Below are 20,504 nucleotides of genomic sequence, written 5' to 3'. Positions count from 1 at the left end.
CTCCCTTGCTGAGGGGGATAGTGTCCACCCGTAGTAAGTACACTGATGAGACAAAGCGGGTGAAGTGGTTGGCACGCCAAAAGGCTGTGCTGCTAGACCTGGACAGGCTGGAGAGCTGGGTAGTATCAAACCAGATGAGCTGTAACGAAAGCAAGTGGTGAGTCTTGCACCTGGGAAGGAATATCCACAAGTATCAGTACAGGCTGGGATATGACATGCTGGAGAGGAGCTCTGCAGAGAAGAATCTGGGTGTCCTGGTGGATGACAGGTTGGCCATGAGTCAGCAGTGTGCCTTGGCAGCCAAGAAGGCCAATGGAATCCTGGGGTGCATTAAAAAGAGCAAGGGAGCTGATCCTCCCCTTTTGCTCCTCTCTGGTCAGGCCTCACCTGGAGTACTGCATCCAGTTGTGGGTTCCCTGATACAAAAATGACAGGGTTCTCCTTGAGAGAGTCGAGCAGAAGGCCACGAAGGTGATAAAGGGCCTGGAGCATCTCCCCAATGTGGAAAGGCTGAGTGACCTGGGTCTGTTCAGCCTTGAGGAAAGAAGACTAAAAGGGGATCTGGATTAATGCTTATTATATTAAGTGTGGGAGTCAAAAGGACGTGGCCAACCACTTTTTAGAGGTCTCTGGGGACAGAAGAAGGGGATATGGCCATAAACTGGAACACAAGAAGTTCCGCACCAAAACGAAAGGAACTTCTTCACAGTAAGGATGATGGAGCACTGGAGCAGGGAGGCTGTAGATTTTCCTTCTCTGGAGATATTTCGCCTGGATGCCCACCTGTGCAGCCTGTGGTAGGGAACCCATTTTGCAGGGGGGGTTGGACTCAGTGATCTCTGGAGCTCCCTTGCAACCCCAGTTTTGTGATTCTGTGATTTTATTCATTGCTTCTTGCAGCAATGCAGCGTTTCAGAAGAGAGAAAAGCACGGCGGGCGTAAACTGGGTTTCTGTGGTTGGTAAAGCTGTGCTGAGAACTGGGCTGACTACTGCACCTGGAAATGTGTGCAAAGTCTGCAGACACAGAAGAATTACTTTTCCTTGCAGGTTGAGCTTGTCTAAGGTAGGTGATTGCTAGGTGAGCTTGTGCTTTAAAGCATCAAGTTGTATAAATAAGGAAACTTTAAAAGCAAGTTTGCCAGTTCTTTTTTACCTAGGTGATTTTTTGCAAGGAGAGATTTGAAATGCTGCTTGCTAATGGAAGATGGAGAGAGGAGAATCAAGTCAAAGGCATGCTGTGCATAGCCACCACGTAGCATCTGCGCCGCTCTCCCCCTGCACAAAGGAGGAGCAGCTCAGCAAGCTTGGCCTGGGCCATGGAAGGGAGCATACAAACATCTGGACCAACCCCAACGGAGCGGGTTCTGCAGGTTGGTTGTCTTCTGCTGTTTGTCTCCCATCCTGTTGCTCAGGGGTAGATGTGTTCTTGATCAGTGCTAATAGGAAACTTTCATGACATTTTTGTTTCAGCTGTCCCAATGCTTTGATCCCTTGCTGCTGGGATGGGGCGTTTGCAGAATGACAATGTCCAGTCAGATTCTGGGGATGAGTCTACGCACCGGGGTATGTCTGGCAGGACTGAGGCTTGGGGACCAGGCCAGGTCCTATGAATTTGAGATCTGAGTTCAAGCCTGTGGGCATCGTCCAGGAGTTGGGGAAGAGTACGAGGCAAGGAAAGTTGGGTAAGAGGATGAGGCTTCGGACCAGGAACCTCTTCCATCGGTATTAAATCTTGTTGTTCTCTTTTTGGATTAGGAATCCATGTGGGTCTTTTTATGAAGAATAGCCTCGTTGTGCAGCTTATGAATTAATTCATTCACACCTGTTAGCTGGTTTTCTTTCCTACATGAAGCTGCAATTGAAATGGACACTTTGTGATCTGATCCCCTCTGGCATGCTCAGATCAGCCAAGTTGGCAAGGTCTGGCACAGGCTCATAGGCGAGGCCACAGCAGCTCTTCCGTTGTGACACAGAGCAGGGACATAGAAGTGGAAGAAGGCCCCACAGCTGTACAGGGGAAATTCCACACAATCATCAACTTTCCATCTGAAAGGTAAAGAGGACTTTGTTTTCCAGCAACCATCATCATTGTTTGGGTGGGTTGTGTTGTTGTTTTTTTTTCCCCCATTATTTCTTGCGCCAAAACATGCGGAAACTAAATTAAAGTAATGGTGCCTGAAGTGAATTGTTGCAGTGAATCTCCGCTCCCTTTGGACTCTGAGATTCAACTAACATATTCGGTTTAGCCACACGAGGCTGCCATTCCTTCCTTGCTGGGCACGCAGTCACGAGATGTATAAAGCCATGCTGACGTCTACCCTGGCCTGAGCTGGCTCTACCTTGAAACGTTGGGGTTTTCCAGCTGTCGGGGCCACATGCCTGAAACCAGTTCCGGTTCTCCTCTAAGCAGAGCTGTTGGTCAGACCTGCTGGCACTAGAAACTAAACTTGGCGGTGAGATGGGGCCGACGAGGTGTTGATGTCAGAGTCAGAGGTGCTTTTGAATTTCCTTTATGGCTGCACGGTTCCTCAGAAAGCAGTTACGCCTGCTGGCTCCAGAAGAGCCATCCCTTAGATGCTGTCCTGTACAGCCGCGGAGCCTTTGCTCACGTGCTCTGCATCTTGCTTGACACAGTTTAGGGGAATTTAGCCAGCAAGACTTCAGGGCTGAGCTATAGGAGCGGAACCATCCTCAACTGCTTGAAAGAGAGCGAGTTTCTAAGTTGTGCTTCAGCAGAAACCAGGCGGTGCCAGGAACAAGCAACTGTTGGCAAGAGCTCAGTGCAGCTCTTCCCTCACCCCGCACCACGCACGACTCACACCAGTCACTGTTTTCTCTCTCCAGACAACGTCCACCCAGCAAGACGAAGGAATCACCAGCTGGCAGTTGGCGTTCCTGCTTCAGCCTGCGGAAACCATCCTCTGTGGCCAAACGCCGACTGCAGCGCAGTCCCAGGGAGCCCTCAGAGACAGAAGTCGTGGTGCTGGCAGGTAAGGGTGCGAATCCAGCTTTCAAAGCCTTGCTTTTCAGCAACATAGAATTCATGCAATACAAGTGGACTTGTACCTCCTTCTAGCATTCAAGCCCGTGCCTAACAACAACTTCGGTTAACTCCTGTCTTTCCCAAATGAGTCTCTTGTTAAGTCAAGATCTGGACCTGCACAAGGATTGCTGTCAAGACAGTGGCACTGTTGCTGGAAGCCTATTTGCTTCTTTCCGCCATCACTACCTAACCAAATGTCAACGACCGCTTTCATAATTCAGCCTGTCAGTGTCTCGGTTTTGTTTCCCTAGGGGGGACGAGGAGACCACGGGATTCTTTGCTCAGCTGACAGCGCAGACTTAATTAACAGCTATTGCTAACTCCATTCTTTGTTGTTGTTGTTTAGAGCTGGCCAGGGAGCATCTAGCATGCTGCTTAAAGCTACCTGACAGACAACACCAAGACATTGGACAGTGAAAGTTTGACACTAACCCTTGTGTATCCTTCCTAGGTGAATCGAGCCCTTGTCTACCCAGAAGAGCCAGGGCAAGCAGCGATGATGCGCTGTGTGCTTCCATCAATGGAGAGCTCTTAGGAAGCACAAACTGCTGCTGTTCAGATGACAGCCTTCCACATAACAACAGCGATGGAGAGAAGGAGCTCATCTGAGTTCATGCCCTCATTTTTCCCGGCTGTGCTGAAGATGCTGACCTGAGCCTGCCAGACACCAGCCTGGTCACCAGCCTGGACTGTGACCCAGTGCCTTTGCAGAGCAGCCCAGCCCAAGCACAGTCCGAGTGCCCCAGCAGCAGCACCTCCATGCAGGAGCAGGTCAGCATCGCTGAGGAGAAGCCGAGCCTCTTGGAGGGGGACTTAGAATCACGCCTCCAGCTCCAGGCACCAGGCAGCAGCACTGAGAGCTCTGAGCCACTCTCTCTGTGACAAGAGAGGATGAGTCCCATCTTTACCCTGGACCTCTCATGCCCTCCTGTCTTTTACATAATAATAAAAGCACGCTCGTGCTCAATCAACGCCTTGACTGCCTTCCGAGTCTTCATTCACAGAGACTGGGACGAATGCAACGAAGAGCAAGGCACTCCAGCTTGCAACGCGATGGCTGTGGGGTGCGCGCAGCAGAGCTTTGGGTTTGTTCCCGTTCTGTCTGGCTTTGGGACGTCTGCAGCGAGAGCTCAGCTACCATCTGGTATGGTAGCAAATGATGTTTAGCATCCTGGATGCTGCTCGTGATAATCCCGAGCTTCCTGGCTGTGGCTTTGTGATGCTTTTCAGGGCTTTTTGATGCATTTCGAAGCCTCGGCTGCTCCCTAACGCCTCTCTCCTCCTGCCGTGTCCATTCCTGGCTCCCGACCTAGGAGCTGGCCGTGCAGACCTGTCGTCATCACGCTGCGGCAGGAGGAGCTCACCTTGAGCAGCATCTCCCTTGCCCCGCCCCCTGCCTCTGATTGGGCAGCGGCGGCGCCGCCCCGCCCCCGGGGTCTCCTTGGTCCGCGGTAGCTCCGCCGGCTGCCGTTGGCCGAGCCGCCGTGCGCGGGAGCGAGCGTTGGGAGCCGGCTGTCGGAGGCGCGGCTCTCCTCGCAGTGCGCCGCTCCTGCCGCCTGGGCCGCCCCGCAGGACAGCGCGGCGGCAGCCGGAGCTGTCCGGGCAGCACCGAGAGGGAAGCCGCGGCGCGACGGGAGCGAGTGCTGAGGACAGCTGTGCCGGAGGTGTGCGGGAGAACGGTCCCGGGACGGGGAGGGGGGCCGTGCGGGGCTCCAGGAAGCTGCAGGGAGGCGACGGGGGGGGCTCTAGCGAGATCCGAGGCTGTAGGCGGCTGCGAGGGGGTGTGGGGGTTCTGGGGAGCTGGATGATCGTTGTGGTCCTTTTCTGCCCCCCTGCCGTTCTGTGGTTCTGGTAAATGCTGTGGAAAGTGAAAGTGGTGTTTCTGCATTGGATATTGAAAGGGGCAGTTGATCTAAAGAATGAAGCTGTAGCATGTCCTTAGAAATAGCTGATGTGAAAAGTAAGATTACCATATACGTATTAGTGACATATTTTAGAGACATAGTTACCGAATTACGTGACAAATTCTTTCTCCCAAAGCTGCAACAGACTTCAAATGTTCTAAACAATGTGGGTATAGTATTCTGACCTGGGAAACGTACTGTAACGTTGTTCATTAGGCCAGCAGAAGTGAAGTCCATTGAACAGACTCTCAAGGAGTCGGGGCCTTTACACAAAGCAGAACTGTCCCACTCTGTGGGAACGTTAGGATGCCGTAGGCAGGCTCCAAGATACTGCCCTCTGTCCTCTTTCCAAGCTTATCTCTAAGCAAGGACAGACGGATGACCTGAACAATGACCCAGTGTAAACGGCACAAATGCTAGGGGGTAATGAAGCAGTTAAGAGGTTATGTTTATGTTGTAAAGTAGACATCCAAAACTTACGACCAGATGTTTGTTAAGAAAGCAGTTGTTAGAAGGCAATTGATCAACTAAGATATTTGTGGTTGGGTGGTAAGGATTTGTGCTTTCTTGGTATTCGTACAATTAGTGAAGTGTCGCGAAAGAGTGTGAACCTGCAGTACTCAGCCAGTGAGGAGCCGGGGAGAAAGAGATAAGGGTCGGGCAGTAGGGGATAAAAGACGTAACACTGTTTTCTCTGCGCTCTCCTGCTTGCAGGAGGCCCGCCATTGCAGTTGGGAATAAAGATAGATATAACGATCAGAGATACTGTCCTGGAAAATTATTTGGCTATTTCCAACAATGCTTATAAATATCTTAGAGAAAGCCTATTGCATACTTGTCCAAGGTACTAGACCCTGTATCTCGAGGTTGGCCTGAATGTGTCCAGGTGGTAGCAGCAAGTGCCCTATTGGTAGAAGAGAGTATGTGTGTACACTTTGGGGGTGTAAGGAGTAAATTGTTGGGACTTTGATAGTATGTGTTTGTCCCCCCCAAAGAGATTGCTCCTCATTTTGAGGCATGATCATTAACAAAAAAAAAAAAAAAAAAAAAAAAAGCAAATTAAAAAAAAAAAAAAGGAATGAGGGCAGGAATCCACTCCTTGACCTCTTAGAAAAGCACGGTGCCAAATTCTCCCCCACGGAGATGAATTGGGCACAGAATAATTGGCCCAACTTAGAGGGAGTTGTGGATCATATAGATTCCCTCCACAAGCAAACTCGTATGGTGGAGGAAAAGGGAAAATCAATCACTTGTGCAGTTTCAGGAGCTGCTCTTACTGCTGCCGTAGAGATCCACAATGAACAGCACACGGCAGAAACCCAAATTATTCAGTCCTTGCAGGAATTGGTTACAAAGACAAATCAGAAAACCTGGTGATCCTTCTCTGCCTTCCGATAGAAACTGGGCATGCATATGAAGAGACTGAAAGTGGGTATTCTGATGTTCATATCGAGGAGGTCTCCCTATTCTGCTACAGAACTAGCCAAATAAAGGAATGTTTTTGGTTACACACCTAGGAAATCAGTATGTGTGGAAAGTGCCACTAACAGCGGGAGATGAGATCCTGTTGATTGAAAAGGAATCAGAGGGTTACTGGGGACCACCACTGGCAACCACTGTGCCCCGTGGTCCCTTACTCAAAGAGCTGATTATTGGGATGATTACTCCCCAGGACAACTAGTGTTGATTGATTTGCCCCACCCTGGTCCTGTCCCTTTAACCCTCAGGGAGACTCTTAACAAATACATCTGAAAGGCTCAAGATGATCAGGAGGAAATGTACAAAATTAGCTATCTGGATTTCACCTACCTTCTAACTTTGGTTCACTTGGGACCAGGAAGTTTTATGTTTGTTTTGTTTTCTTTTCCAGTTATGCTTCCTCTAACCTTGGTTCCTTTGGAACCGGGAAGTTCTCTCTTGTTTTCCAAATGCTAATGAATGCTGATCCTATTTCTGTGCCTCACATGTTCCCTTCTCGCTCTGTTCCTTTCTCTGGGATCCCCATGGTATCATTAGTCACTGTTTTGGACAGGAATCTTCTTCAGATTAATTTTTGTAATTGCTTATGATGACCTTACCACAGTCACTGGCTGCTCATGGAGCCATGCCCATATTGGCCGTACTGGGCATATGGGACTGAATTCTAATTCTAACAGAGGCTTAACCCTTTCAACCATGGTTAAACACAGTGATTAAATGCATTCAGGAAATGAATAGGGCCAGGATAGCACTGGCCGATTGCCCCCAACTCCGGAGAGATGCAGGATAAAGAATAAAACTAGGGTGTCAGATTAACAAGTGATCTTGTGCATTGCTACACCCCTGCAGTTTTCCCTATCAGCACTGGGAACAAATCAGCAGTTATTATGTAGTGTATTATCTCAGTGGGAAAGAACTAATATAAAAAGTCCACCAGTTAATTGTAGATGCACTTGCCATAATTCAAATAATGTCTCCCTAGCTCTAAGTTGTGGAAGGTAAAAGAAATGCTTTACCCACTGAATTTTGAAAGGTGATTTGGGACAATGCATACAAATTTCAAAGAGAATTTTAATCTTGGTGACATCTAGTTAATTTTACTTGTGATCCTCTCACTAACTATGCCACAGCTTTTGTCCTAACAATATGCAATGCTTTGGTACATATCATATACCTAATAATTGTGCTGGGACTGAATCACAATGGGGTTGGGTTTTTTTTCCTGCAAAGAAGAAAGAATCCCAAATGCTTGTGGAGAAAGAAGATTCAGGGATTTCCTTTTCTTTCTCGCTAGCAGATCTTGACGCTCTCCTGTTCCTGCCTGTGGGCTGCTTGTCATGCCAGAGTCCTGCAGTCTCCAGAAGCTACCCCACATGGTACCAAAAGAGATCATGGACCTGGATTCAGGCATTCCTCATTCTCCCACTGCATGAGCTCTCATGGAGCAGCATGCTCCTCAAAAGTGGTCATGGTCATTTTGTGCAATTACACAGTGTTTGTGTACTTATGTAGGAATGGAATGTTGTTTCTGCATTAGAACTAATAACGTGAGTATTTTATGTCGTTGTTTCTGCTCCCATCTTGTGTTGTTTGTCAGTACTAATAGCTCTTCTGTCTCTCCCAAATAGCATGGGTTTGTTCTTTTCTTTTTGGGTTCAGTATCATTTCTTGCCATTATGGAGTGTTTCTCTTCCTTTCCTTTGTTTTCCATGCTGTTAATTGACGCCTCATTGGAGCTACAATGACCCAAACACAGACTACTATGCACTGACCAAGTGAGATGCAAAAAGAAGAGGTAGGCTCCAAAACAGGCTTCGGGTGAGTGCTGTGTATGACTTGTGGTTTCTAGAATGACACCTAAGTCTTACTAACCCGTGTTGTTTAGTATCTCGTGTGGAGGTTTCTTTTCTCCTTCCAGGACTGGAGACTCCAGATGCTATTGCCCTTCCTGATCTCTTTGGGTTGCAGTGTTAGACATGCCCACATGCTTGGAAAGGGGTGATTCCTTCATCCTTATTAGAAAATCTTGTCTTGTGTTCAACAGGTGGCATTGGAGAACTGTGGCCCTCTGAGCCGTGCGAGGACGGTACTGAGGCTCTTGGTGGTTACAGCAGGAAACCAGAGCCATAGATGGGTGCCAAGATGCACTCCTTATTTTGTCCGACAAGCTATGTTGACCCCTGAGGCCACTCCCATGCTTGTAGAGGTCCTATATTCATGGCATTGGTTGTCCCTCGTGCTCACTTTGTGTTCACCAGATGTTCTTATTTTACACCATCTTCCCCACCATATACTTACAAGCAAGTGTTCCTCTTGGTCTCCATATCTCGCTCTGGCCAGGCAGATGCGGTGTGCCAACAAAACAAAGCATGCAGACCCTGAGAAGAAAAAAAAACAGGAGAGAAGCTGTCCTGGGTGAGACAGGAGAAGTGTCCCTTGAAGGGATGCTCCACTGGCACTGCCTCTCACATCCGCCGCCTGCACGTTCCTTCTCTCTCTTGTCTTCTAGGGCTCACAAAGTTCAAATGTACCCTGATGGAGTTCAACTCTAGCTTGACCAACACTCACCACGTCCACAGTAGCTGGCTTAGGCTCCCAATTACCAATGGGATGTCTGCGGCTTCTGTCACTCCTACCAAACACAGGTTTGTTCTTTTCTTTTTGGGTTCAATATCATTTCTTGCCATTATGCAATGTTTCTTGTTTCTCTTTCCTAGTGTTTCATGTTGTCAATCTGTGCCTCATTGGAGCTACAGCGACCCAAATGCTGACTGCTCTGCTTTGACCAAGTGAGATGCAAAAAGAAGAGGTAGGCTCCAAAACAGGCTTCCAGTGAGGGCCATGTATGACTTGGGGTTTCTAGAGTTAACTTCTTCTTTTTCAGTTCCCTTTCCAGTTCTCTTTTGTTTCTTTTTTTTTATTTCCCCCCCTTTTTCTAATTTATTTTCATTTTCTAATTCACTTTCTAATTGTAATGCTTTCCTTTTCTCCGATTCCTTTTCCAGTTCCTTTTATTTTTTTCATTGCTGTTTCTGAATAATTTTCTAATCTGTTTTTTCCCTTTCTTTTCCTTTTTACCTTTTTCTTTTTTCTCCTTTTCATTTTCTAATTCTTTTACATCCTTTTCTACTTCCTTTTATTTTTCTTTCTAATTTATTTTAAAAGTCTTTTTCCAATTCTTTTTTGTTTTGAATTCTTTTTCTACTCCTCTAATTCTTTCTTTTGCTAATTCTGTTTCCAATTCTGTTTCCGTTTCCAATTGTTTCTTTCTCTTTTTCTTCATTATGTTCCTTTTCTTTGTCATATTCCTTTCCATATTTTTTTCTTCATCATATTACAATTCCCATTCCAATTCTCATTCAATTTCTTTTTCCTTTACCAATTATTTTTCCATTCCTTTTTCTAAATCTCTCTTTTTCTCTTTCTAAATCTGTTTTTTCTTTCCTGTTTCTAATCTATTTTGTTTTTCTATTTTTTTTCTAATTCTTTTCCTATTTCTTTTTCCTGTTGCAAGTCTTTTTCCTTTTTCTATTTCCTTTTTTTTCTTTTTTGAATCCCAGTTCTTTTTCTAATTGTAGTTCTTGTGTTCTCTTTTTCTGGATAATTTTCCATTTTTTTTTTTTCCTATTTCTTTGTCTAATTCTAATTATTTGTCTAATTTTTTTTTTAATTTTCATTTTTTTTCATTGTTTTTCCAATTCCTTTTCGTTTCCTTTTTCCACTTCTCATTCTAACTTTAATTCTTCGTTTTCTTTTTATAATACTTTCTGTTTTTTCTAATACTTGTTTCATTTTCTTTTTTCCTTTTCTAATGATTTCTCTAATTCTTTTTCTAATTCTTATTCTACTCTTGTTTTTTTCTTTTTCTAATTCTTTTTCCAAGTCTTTTTTTCTTTTTTTCTATTTCGTTTTTTTTTCTAACTCCAACTCTTTTTCTAATTGTAGTTCTTTTTCTTTTCCCCATTCCAAATCTTTTCCCCAATCCACATCCTTTTCATTTTTTCTATTTCAGTTTTTTTCTTTTACATTTTCTAATTCTTTTCTGATTCTTCTTTTTAATTCGTTTTCGATTTTTTTCTGTCCTTTTTCTGAATCAGTTTCTTTTCTTTTTCTGATTCTAAATCTTTTTCTACTTCTCATTGTAATTCTTGATACTTTTCTATTTTTTTTCTTTATATTTTTCCTTTTTCTAATTCATTTTATTTTTTCTCAATCTTTTTCTAATTATTTTTGTTTCCAGGTTTTTCTTTTTGCATTTTTAGTTTTTGCAGTTTTTTCCTTTTCCAATTATCATTCTAATTCTTTTTCTTTATCCATTGGTTTTTCTTTTTCTAATTCCTTTTCTTTTCATATTCTTTCTCTTGCTCTAGTGCTTTTGTTTCCTTTCTCTTCTTTTTCATTTTCCAATTCTTTTTTCAGTTTTGATTCCATTTCCAGTTCTGTTTCCAATTCTTCATCTATTTTGTTTTCCACTTATTTTCTCAGTTCATTTTGTCCAATTCCTTTTCTTTTCATTTTCTTTTCCATATTCTTGTTTTTCTAATTCTATTTTTTCTAATTCTTTTCTTTTTTCTTACTCTTTTATTTTTCATGTTCTATTTTTATCTTTTTCTAGACTTTTTCTCACTCATTTTCTAATGGTTTTTTATTTTTTCACTCTTTTTTCATTTTCTAATTCTAGTTCTTTTTCCAATTCTTTTTCTAATATTTTTTTTCTAATTTTTTCTCATTTCCCAATTCTTTTTCCAGTTTTTTCTTTTTCCAATTCTAATCCTAATTCTTCTTCATTTTTCTTTTTCTAATTATTTTTCTCTTTCGTTTTCTAATTCTAATTATTTTCTTTTTCTGTTTCTAATTCTAATAATTTTTATAATTAGAATTCATTCTTTCCCCTTTTCTTGTTTTTTTTTTCTATTTCTTACTCTAATTCTTTTTCATTCTTTTACTTTTTATCTTTTTCTAATTCTTAATTGTTATCCTTTTCTAATGCTTTTTTCCCTAATTAGTTTTCTTTTCCTTTTTCTTTTTGTAATTCTAATTCCAGTTCTTTTTTTCCTAATTCCAGTTCTTTTTCCACAGCCTTTCCCAATTCTTCTTCTAGTTTATTTCCAATTCGTTTTCTATTTATTTTCCTAATTCCAATTATTTTGTCTTTTTCCTATTCCCGTTCTAATTTAATTCTTCTTTTTTCTTTTTCTAATAATTTTTCTTTTTATAATTCTAATTATTTCATTTTCTATTTCCTCTTATTATTCTTTTTCTATTTCTTTTTCTACATCTTTCTTTTACTCTTTCCTTTTCCCTTTTTTCTTTTTTTTTCCCCCTATTTTCTTTTTTTTGTTGTTTCATTTTCGTCTTTTGTGAACCTGAAGTACTCAGGCAATGAGAAACCAGGGGAGGAGAAGGTAAGAGTCAGGTAATAGGGCATGAACAATGTCCTACTGATTCAGATTTCATTATTTGTGAAGAAAATACTACCAGTCTACAAGGGACTTATCCAGTTGGGTTGCATTGCCAGAATTCCAAACCCAAATAAACCAAAGGATGCCCAATTTTGTGGGTTTTCACTTGGTGTACTTGTATTGTCTGTGCGGATTCATGGTATTTTTGTACAGGTTTGTGGGTCTTCACTGGGCTTTGCAGAAGTCCGCCCTGGTTCACTGAAGACTTTTCAGGATCACTGGTCTTCACTGAGGTTCCATGAAGTTCACGTGGTTTTGTAAAATTTTGCATGGCTTCACTTCTGTTCACACTAGTTCACATATCTTCACTTTGGTTCAGTCAAGTCTGCACAATTTTGCTGGTCTTTGCTGCCTTAAAATTTTACTTCTTTTCTTAGTCCCTGACAGTTTGCAGGTGGAATCTCAATTTCTGAGTCATCTAGTGCTGCTGCCACTTCCCCCACCTTTCCAGGGTATGTGCCTGCAATTAAAATATCTACACACGGATACAATTTCACATTCTAAGGCAGTGAAACTTTCTGTCAAAGTTCAGTGAGGTGGCTTGAACAACAGTGGGAGTCTGCTGAAGGTATATCGTATCCCCTCCTGTGTAAAAGCAGAGTTTCTTTATCCTCTTCCTGCAAGGAAACTGTAAAGAACATGTTTTTTACATTGAAAACTGCCATCCAAATAGGCTCCAAAGCCTATTTCACCTCATACTCCAGCCCCAAACCATCAGTATTTCAGACCAAACTCCAGGTTCAAGTCCTTGCTAATTCACCCCAAATTGAGCTCCCAAAACCTCATTATTTCATCCCAAGTATCAGCCCCAAATCCTTACTATTTTCCCCCAAACTCTACTCCCAAGCCCTACCTATTTCACCCCAAACATCAGCCCCCAACACCCCCTGATGTCACCCCCCAAGGATGCTCCAGAATAACTCCCCCAGCGTTATTCCTTAATATCATCCCCCTATCATCCCAACGTCACCCACCAGCATCAACCCAACAGTGTCACCCCCCAACATCACCACAGTATCAACCCTCAGTGTCACTCCAACATTGTCATACCCCAACGCTCTCACCCCAGCATCAGTCATTCATGTTAAATCCCAGTGGTACTCCAACATCACCCCAATGGTGTCACCCCAGTGCTACTTGCTGATGTCAACCCTATTGATATCCCAACATCACTTCACCACAACCACAGTGTCACTTCCTCCAGTGTCGCTCTCTGAAATGTTAGATAATTCCATTAAGTGGGAAGCAGAATCTCCCTAAGCAAGTGTGCTATTACTATCTGACCCTTGAGAGATGGCAAGCCACCGAAGAGGAGAGAGAAGGAACATGCCAGAGGTAGATTCGATTGGCAGCACCAACACAGCATCCCCCACTTCAAAGTGCACTTCCGTGCTTTCTCCCGCTTTCATTCTCCCCAGGGTCTGTAGGGTTTGTTCTACTTGCATGCTGTACTCATGCGGTCAGCGTGTGATACAGAGCCCAAGTGGAACATCAACTTGCAAAACAAGTCTTTGCAAGAACAAGACCAAATACCAAGGACAGCTCTCTCCACAAAACATTTGCAGCCACAGCCACAAATATCAACTCTGTTAAAACTGCCAAAATACCTTATTCAATTCCAGGATCATTCTTCAGTCAGGGGCCTTTAGATCCCCAACAGTATCACCACCCAGCATTCACTCCCTGATGTCACTCCCTCCAGAAAAGCCCCAACATCACCCTTGTCACTAGAATGACACACCAGAATCATTCTCCAGTATCCCCAATGTCAGCCCCCAGTAATACTACAACATCACCCCAGTGTCACCCCCCTGTTGAACCCCCCCAGCAATAACCCAACCTCATCCCCCCAACATTACTCCCTAATATCACCCCACTGTCACAGCAGTGCCACCCCAGTGTCATTCCTTGTATCACCCCAACAATGTTCCCCCAGCATCACCCCCTGATGTCACCCCCAGTCATACTCATTACCTCTCAGTGTCACTCCCCAAAATAAACCCAGTGTCACCCCAACAATTTCACCCCAGTAATGTCTCCCCCAATGTCACACTTAACATCACCCCAGTGTCACCCCCACGTTCCCCCCAAAACATCACTCCTTGATGTTAAACCCTAGTAATACCCCAACATCAACCCACAACTTCATTCCCCGACATCAACCCAACATCACTTCCTCCAGTGATAACCCAACATCGCCCCCAGTGTCACCCCCTAATATCACCCCTGTATCACCCCAATTTCACTCCAGTGTCACCCCCCAGCTTCACTTCCTGATGTCAATCCCAGCCACACCCCACCAGGACTCCCCAGAGTCATTTCCAAACATCACCGCAGCGTCACTCCCTGTTGAAACCCCCTTAAGATAGGGATAGCCCAATATCCTTCCTAGTAACATCACCCCAACAATATCATTCCTTGATGTTACCCCAAGCGATAGCCCAACGTCACCACCCAATGTCTCTTCCTTGTCACCCCAACGTCATTTCCTGATTCCTCCCTCAGTGATACCCCAACATCACTTCCCTTCCAGCATCACCTCAATAATATCACCCCCCCAACAACATCACTCCTTCATCTCATCCCCCAGAGAAACTCCAACATCACCCTACAGCATCACTGCACAACCTCGACCCAGTTTCACCCCAGTATCACACCAGTGTGCCCCCATCAGTGTCACCCCAACAATGTAACCCCAATATCACTCCCTGATGTTACCCCCTAGTGAAACTCCAGCAGCATCCTAGTCTTATCTCAGTGTAACCTCCCAGCTTCACTCCAACAATGCTACTCAAAAAAAAACCCCAACATCACCCCCACCAGTAATTACCGCCTGTAATACTGCAATGTGGTGGAAAATGCAACAACAATAGCATTAATAGGTTGCAATAAGTGAGGACTTGCTCAAACACAGCAGCTGTGAACACAAAAACAAGGAACAAAATCTGCTTAACTTTAGAAGATCTCAAGCAAGCAGGGACCTCTAGCAAAAGCCTCCCATTCCCACTGCCAACACTTAAATAAGGCCTGGGAGGAGGGTGGAGCCAGGATCCACCCCTTCCATCACTCAGGTGCGTTTCATGAACCTGAGCTCCTCTGGTTTGTCCCTTCTCAATCATTGTTTCAAGCCACAACTTAGGGTTTCCACTACATTCCCCCCAACAATATCACTCCAACATCACTCCCTGATGTCCCCCCCTGTGATAGTCCAACATCACCCCCCAGCATCACCCCCCCACATCATCCCAGCCCAATGTCAGCCCTATGTCACCCCAGTGTCACCCGCAGAGTCACCAATTTTAGAAAGTCAGGCAATTTTACCAATTGCCTTTGAGGACAGACTTGAATCAAAATATGTGTGCCATTGTTGCTCATCCACTGATAACACTCCCCTTGCCGGACAGGCAGATCCAATCGCCTGCTTGTTATTTGTCTTTTTTTTTTTGCTTCAGGCCTTATAGGAACTGTTAGGTTACAGTCAGAAGCAGTGATTGAGCACGTGGTGAGGGGTGTAGCCAGCCCTGTGAGCACAGGTGGAAGCAATTCACCTATGGGAGCGGATAGGGCTGACCTTGGCTCCACCCCCTCCCTGACCACATTTAAGGGCTGGGAACAGTAAGGGCAGCATCCCTACCTGGGGGTTGCCTCCTTGGGAGTGAGTGCAGACCTTTGGAAAATGGTGATTGTTGGCTCTTGCTGCTTGTTGTTGTTACGTTGGCTCTTGCTGCTTGTTGTTGTTACGTTGGCTCTTGCTGCTTGTTGTTGTTACGTTGGCTCTTGCTGCTTGTTGTTGTTACGTTGGCTCTTGCTGCTTGTTGTTGTTACGTTGGCTCTTGCTGCTTGTTGTTGTTACGTTGGCTCTTGCTGCTTGTTGTTGTTACGTTGGCTCTTGCTGCTTGTTGTTGTTACGTTGGCTCTTGCTGCTTGTTGTTGTTACGTTGGCTCTTGCTGCTTGTTGTTGTTACGTTGGCTCTTGCTGCTTGTTGTTGTTACGTTGGCTCTTGCTGCTTGTTGTTGTTACGTTGGCTCTTGCTGCTTGTTGTTGTTACGTTGGCTCTTGCTGCTTGTTGTTGTTACGTTGGCTCTTGCTGCTTGTTGTTGTTACGTTGGCTCTTGCTGCTTGTTGTTGTTACGTTGGCTCTTGCTGCTTGTTGTTGTTACGTTGGCTCTTGCTGCTTGTTGTTGTTACGTTGGCTCTTGCTGCTTGTTGTTGTTACGTTGGCTCTTGCTGCTTGTTGTTGTTACGTTGGCTCTTGCTGCTTGTTGTTGTTACGTTGGCTCTTGCTTCAATCTTTCCCTTTTTTGGGGTTCCTGACCACTTTCAAGGGCTGGAGACCATAAGGGCAGTACTTCTCTATGGAGACTTCTTCCTTTGGGGTGTGGGGTGAGTGTGTTTGGAATGGGGTAATTGGTTCCTTCTTTATTGCTAGATTGTAATCTCCCTTTCTGGGGGGCTCCTGATCACATTTAAAGTCTGGCATCAGAATGAGCAGCTACTGTACCTGGAGAATGTTTCCTTTAGAGCATAGAGTGAACCCTTAGAACAGAATGATTCATTCTTTATTTCAGGGTTGCAATCTCTCCTTTTTTGGTAGATCTTGACCCCACTTAAGGGCTGTAGCAGCCTTAAAGGTGGTATCTGTCTTCAGAGACTGCCTCCTTGGGAGTATGGGGCGAGGTCTGGTCCTTGAGAAAGGGTGAGTGATTCCTTCTTATTTTAGGGCTGTGATTTTTCCTGTTTTTGGGGCATCCTGACCACATTTAAGTGCTGGCACCTGTAAGGGCAGCGTTTATCTCTGTAGGCTGTCTCCTGTGGAGCATGGGCAAGTGTTGGTCCTTGGGAAGGGGGTAAGTGGTTTCTTTATTTCAGGGCTGTAATCTCTCTCTCTCTCTTTTTTTTTTTTTTTTTTTTTTTTTAGTATCCTGACCACATTTAAGGGGTGGAAGCCACAAGGGCAGCATCTCTACCTGGAGACTGCTTCCTTGGCAGTGTGGGCTGAGTGTTCATCCTTGGAATGGGATAACTTTTATTCTTTTTTTTATTTCAGGGCTGTGATATCCCCTTCTGGGGTATCCTGACTACATTTAAGGGCTGGTGGCCATAGATGCAGCATCCTGGTGGCAGCTTCCCTTGGAGAGTGGGGTGAGTATTTGGAACGGGGCATGTAATTCTTTATTTCAGGGCTGTGAGCTCCACCTTTTTGGGGGGATTCCAAACTGGATTAGAGCAGCTGTATTTGCATGTTTGTCATCATGATGCCCTTTTTTCTTCTCTAAGGGAGATGAAGGTGTTATCTCCCTTTCTCTGATATGGTGATTGAAGGACTAACATGTTTCTTTTTTTCATTGCTCCCTCATTTCTGGAATGCTTCTATCAGCCTCAGGATAATGCTGGTTAGCTGACTGAGCATTGCTGTTGTGGGAATGCCCAGAGCTAACATCCTTTTCCATAAAGAGGTTCTTCATTCTCCAGGTCTTCTAAGCAAATCTTTGAGCTCGTTATCTTCTGGTTCCACCTCTGTTCACCATTTCATGGTTCTTACAGCATGATCTCCAACCTGGGGCTCCAAACATGGTTTGTGTGCACCTCCATCATCCCATTTCATGACTGTAGTTAAGAGTGTCATGCACTGTTCGAAACCTACAGAGTTGTTTAAGGGCATTCTGTGCGCCCTTACATGTAATAAATCAGCTGATCTCTTTTTTTTTTTTAGCTTGATGGGGTTTAGGGATTGCTGGAGTTTGTCTCATCAGGGGTGTAAGCACTCTGAGATCTACTGGGCAGGTAACAGAGCATTCCAAGCCCCGTGTTTGTGCACTAGCTTGTATGCAGGCAGGTTTCTGATAGCTGTGGGAAGCTCACTTAGGGATCAAATGGGTTGCAGGTGGCTCACTTTTCTCCATGGGGTCTATTCTCCCAGCCTGCTGCGCTACACGGCTGATGATAGAGTGAGGTGCTTCGACCAGGACATGAAGAACACTCCCAGAACATAGTGGCCATCTGCTTCATCCTCACTGAGCGTAATATGGTCTGCACCACTTGAGCATAGTGGTAACAAGTATTCTGTTCCTATTTTGTCTAGTTCTCTCCCATATCTCCCTTACAAATTTGTCAATGGTAATGGATCCCAAGGCATTGTTCTCAGAGCACATCGTGACTGATCACCTTGGGATCCTACAGTCCTTTCTGTTTGAACAGCAGATCTGACTTCATCTTTATAGAAGGCCAAGGATTATCCTCTTCTGGACCAATGTACTCAGCATCACCCCAGATATCTTCATCCTAATTGTCTGGAGATCCTATTAGTTTCCTAATCTCTATGACACCCAAACCCCCATCCCTCTTCCTTCCATCCCCTGTCCCCCATTCAATAGCTCTACAGCTCTGGTTCCCAACAGTGTGATGAAGTGAGGTCCCTGGTCTGCTGAATACTGGGACTGGTCCAGAGAGGCTCTGTGACGCATGCAGATTATCCCAGCTGGAGTACTTGGTACCATCTGTAATGATCTAGTCCAACTGCCACACAATAAACAGGAACATTCACAGCTAGATCAGGTTGCCCAGAGCCTGTCCCAGCCTCACCTTGGAAGGGACAGGGCATCCATCATGTGTCTGGGTAACCTGTTCCACTGTGTCACCACCCTCACAAGATTTTCTTGATATCTAACTTAAATTTTTTCTCATTCTTCCCTTTAGGTATTGAAAGGCTGTTACCAGGTCACCTCAGAGCCTTCAATTCTCCAGGCTGAACAGCCCCAATTTTCTCTCTTTATAGGAAAGGCATTCCACCCCTCAGTTCATATTTGTGGCCATTCTCTGGATGTACTCCAACAGCTCTATGCCTGTGTCCTACACTGCAGCCATCCAAATCCAGACACAGCACTCCAGGTGAGGCCTCACCAGCGTAGAGCAGAGGGGCAGGATCATCTCCCTTCACCTACTGACAACGCATCTTTGGATGGAACCCAGCATACAGTTGGCTTTCTGGGCTGGGAAGGTACATTGCTGAATGCCCACTACTCAGCCTGTTGAGGTCCCTCTGGATGGTGTCCTGTCCCTCTGGTGTGTCACTGCACCCCACAGCTTGGTGTCATTAGGGTGCACTTGACCCTCACTGTCAATGTCACTGATGAAGAGGCAATCCTGGATGTTTATACAAACTTGGCAAAGAACCCCTTGAGAGCAGCCCTGCAGAGAAGGACTTGTGGATCCCAGTGGATAAGAAGCTGGATGTGAGCTAGCAGTGTGCACTTGCATCCTGGAAAGACAACTATATCCTGGGCTGCATTAAAAGAAGAACGGCCAGCAGAGAGGGAGGTTGTTTGTATTTTTTTTTTCCTCCTCTACTCGGCTCTCGTGAGGCACCATCTGCTTAACTGCGTCTGGGCCTGGAGCCCCCAGCACAGGAAGGACTTGGAACTCTCAGAGCGGGTCCAGAGGAGGGCACTAAGATGATCAGAGGCCTGGAGCACCTCTCCTATTAGGAAAGGTTGAGGGAACTGGGCTTGTTTAGACTGGAGAAGAGAAGGCTCTGGAGAGACCTCATTGTGGCCTTCCAGTACTTGAGGGAGTGGATAAACAGGAGGGGAAACAGCTGTTTATGAGGGTGGATCATGATAGGACAAGGGGGAGTGGTTTTAAACTAAGACAGGAGAAGGTTAGGTTGGATATTAGGAGGAAGTTTTTCACTCAGGGTGGTGATGCACTGGAACATGTGCTTTAGAGTCACTTCCAGGAGGATCTGTTCTGCGATCATTCACAGCACAGAGGTGAGACTGACATGTTGGTAGTTCCTAGGGTCATCCTTTTTATCCGTAATAACAGGTGTGCTGTTGCCTTTTTTCTACTCACCAGGGATTTCACCTGACTGCCACAACTTCTCAAATACCATTGAGAATGGCTTGTTGACTGCATCAGCGAATACCCTCGTGACTCTGGGATGCATCTCATTGGGACCCATAGACTCCTGGATGTTCAGGTTCCTCAGGTGATCCCAAACCCTATCTTGACTCACAGTGTGGGGCAGGGAGGTTGTTGGTGGGGGTGGCATTGCTTTCTCAATCTCCACCTGCACAGCCAAAGGTGAGGGCTGGGTATAATGAGCAGTTATCAGAGAAGATGGAAGCAAAAGTGTTGTTGGGTATTTGAGCCTTTTCCTTGTGCGTTGTTCTCAGCTACAGTGCTGCTGGTGAGCAGCATCATGCACAGAATGCAGCCCCCCAATGTATGCAGGGTAGTGCTTTCATTACTGTGCAGCATTACTGGGAGCTGTGGTTCTCCCAGGTGCTGTAACGACTGCATGGAGTGATGTGTGGATCTTCATGAGAAGAGCTAGGAATGGAAAGCTGGATTTCCGGGAATGCCCCAGAATCCCACTTTGCTGACTGGTAATTGTCTGCCCAGCAGGTAAGGGCAGTGTACGCACACCAATGTTTACCCATTATGTAGCGTGGCACAACGTAGCACTCCCAGAGCTCTTTATTGCATTTTAGGGTACCCCAAAGGCTGCCTGTCCTTCCCACATTCTATTTGTCTCTGGCCTTTCACTGCAGTGTTCTCCTTCTCTTTACCCTAGACATTCTCTACTGCATTTTCTTGCTCTCTTGTTTTGGTG

At 45.2% G+C, this 20,504-nt stretch overlaps 1 long non-coding RNA gene across 8 annotated transcripts; it reads left to right on the top strand.

The window, feature by feature from the left end:
• Nucleotides 1–1,120: 1,120 nt before the first annotated feature.
• LOC149911896 (uncharacterized) lies at nt 1,121–19,195 on the top strand. 8 transcript variants are annotated; one of them, XR_016462748.1, is made up of 9 exons: nt 1,121–1,371; nt 1,472–2,054; nt 2,846–2,991; nt 3,496–4,708; nt 7,725–8,842; nt 8,937–9,072; nt 9,145–9,236; nt 16,938–17,032; nt 17,604–19,195. It is a non-coding gene; the product is annotated as an uncharacterized LOC149911896 (long non-coding RNA). The 8 variants fall into 8 exon arrangements; XR_016462743.1 differs by having other exon boundaries at nt 7,725–9,072; nt 17,604–17,674; nt 17,775–19,195; XR_016462747.1 differs by having other exon boundaries at nt 7,725–9,072; nt 18,666–19,195.
• The last annotated feature ends 1,309 nt before the right edge of the window (nt 19,196–20,504 follow it).

The sequence above is a fragment of the Phasianus colchicus genome, unplaced genomic scaffold (assembly GCF_987193195.1).
Source record: "Phasianus colchicus unplaced genomic scaffold, bPhaCol1.hap1.1 HAP1_SCAFFOLD_53, whole genome shotgun sequence".
NCBI lineage: Eukaryota > Metazoa > Chordata > Aves > Galliformes > Phasianidae > Phasianus > Phasianus colchicus.
This window is presented reverse-complemented; position numbering and strand designations above follow the sequence as displayed.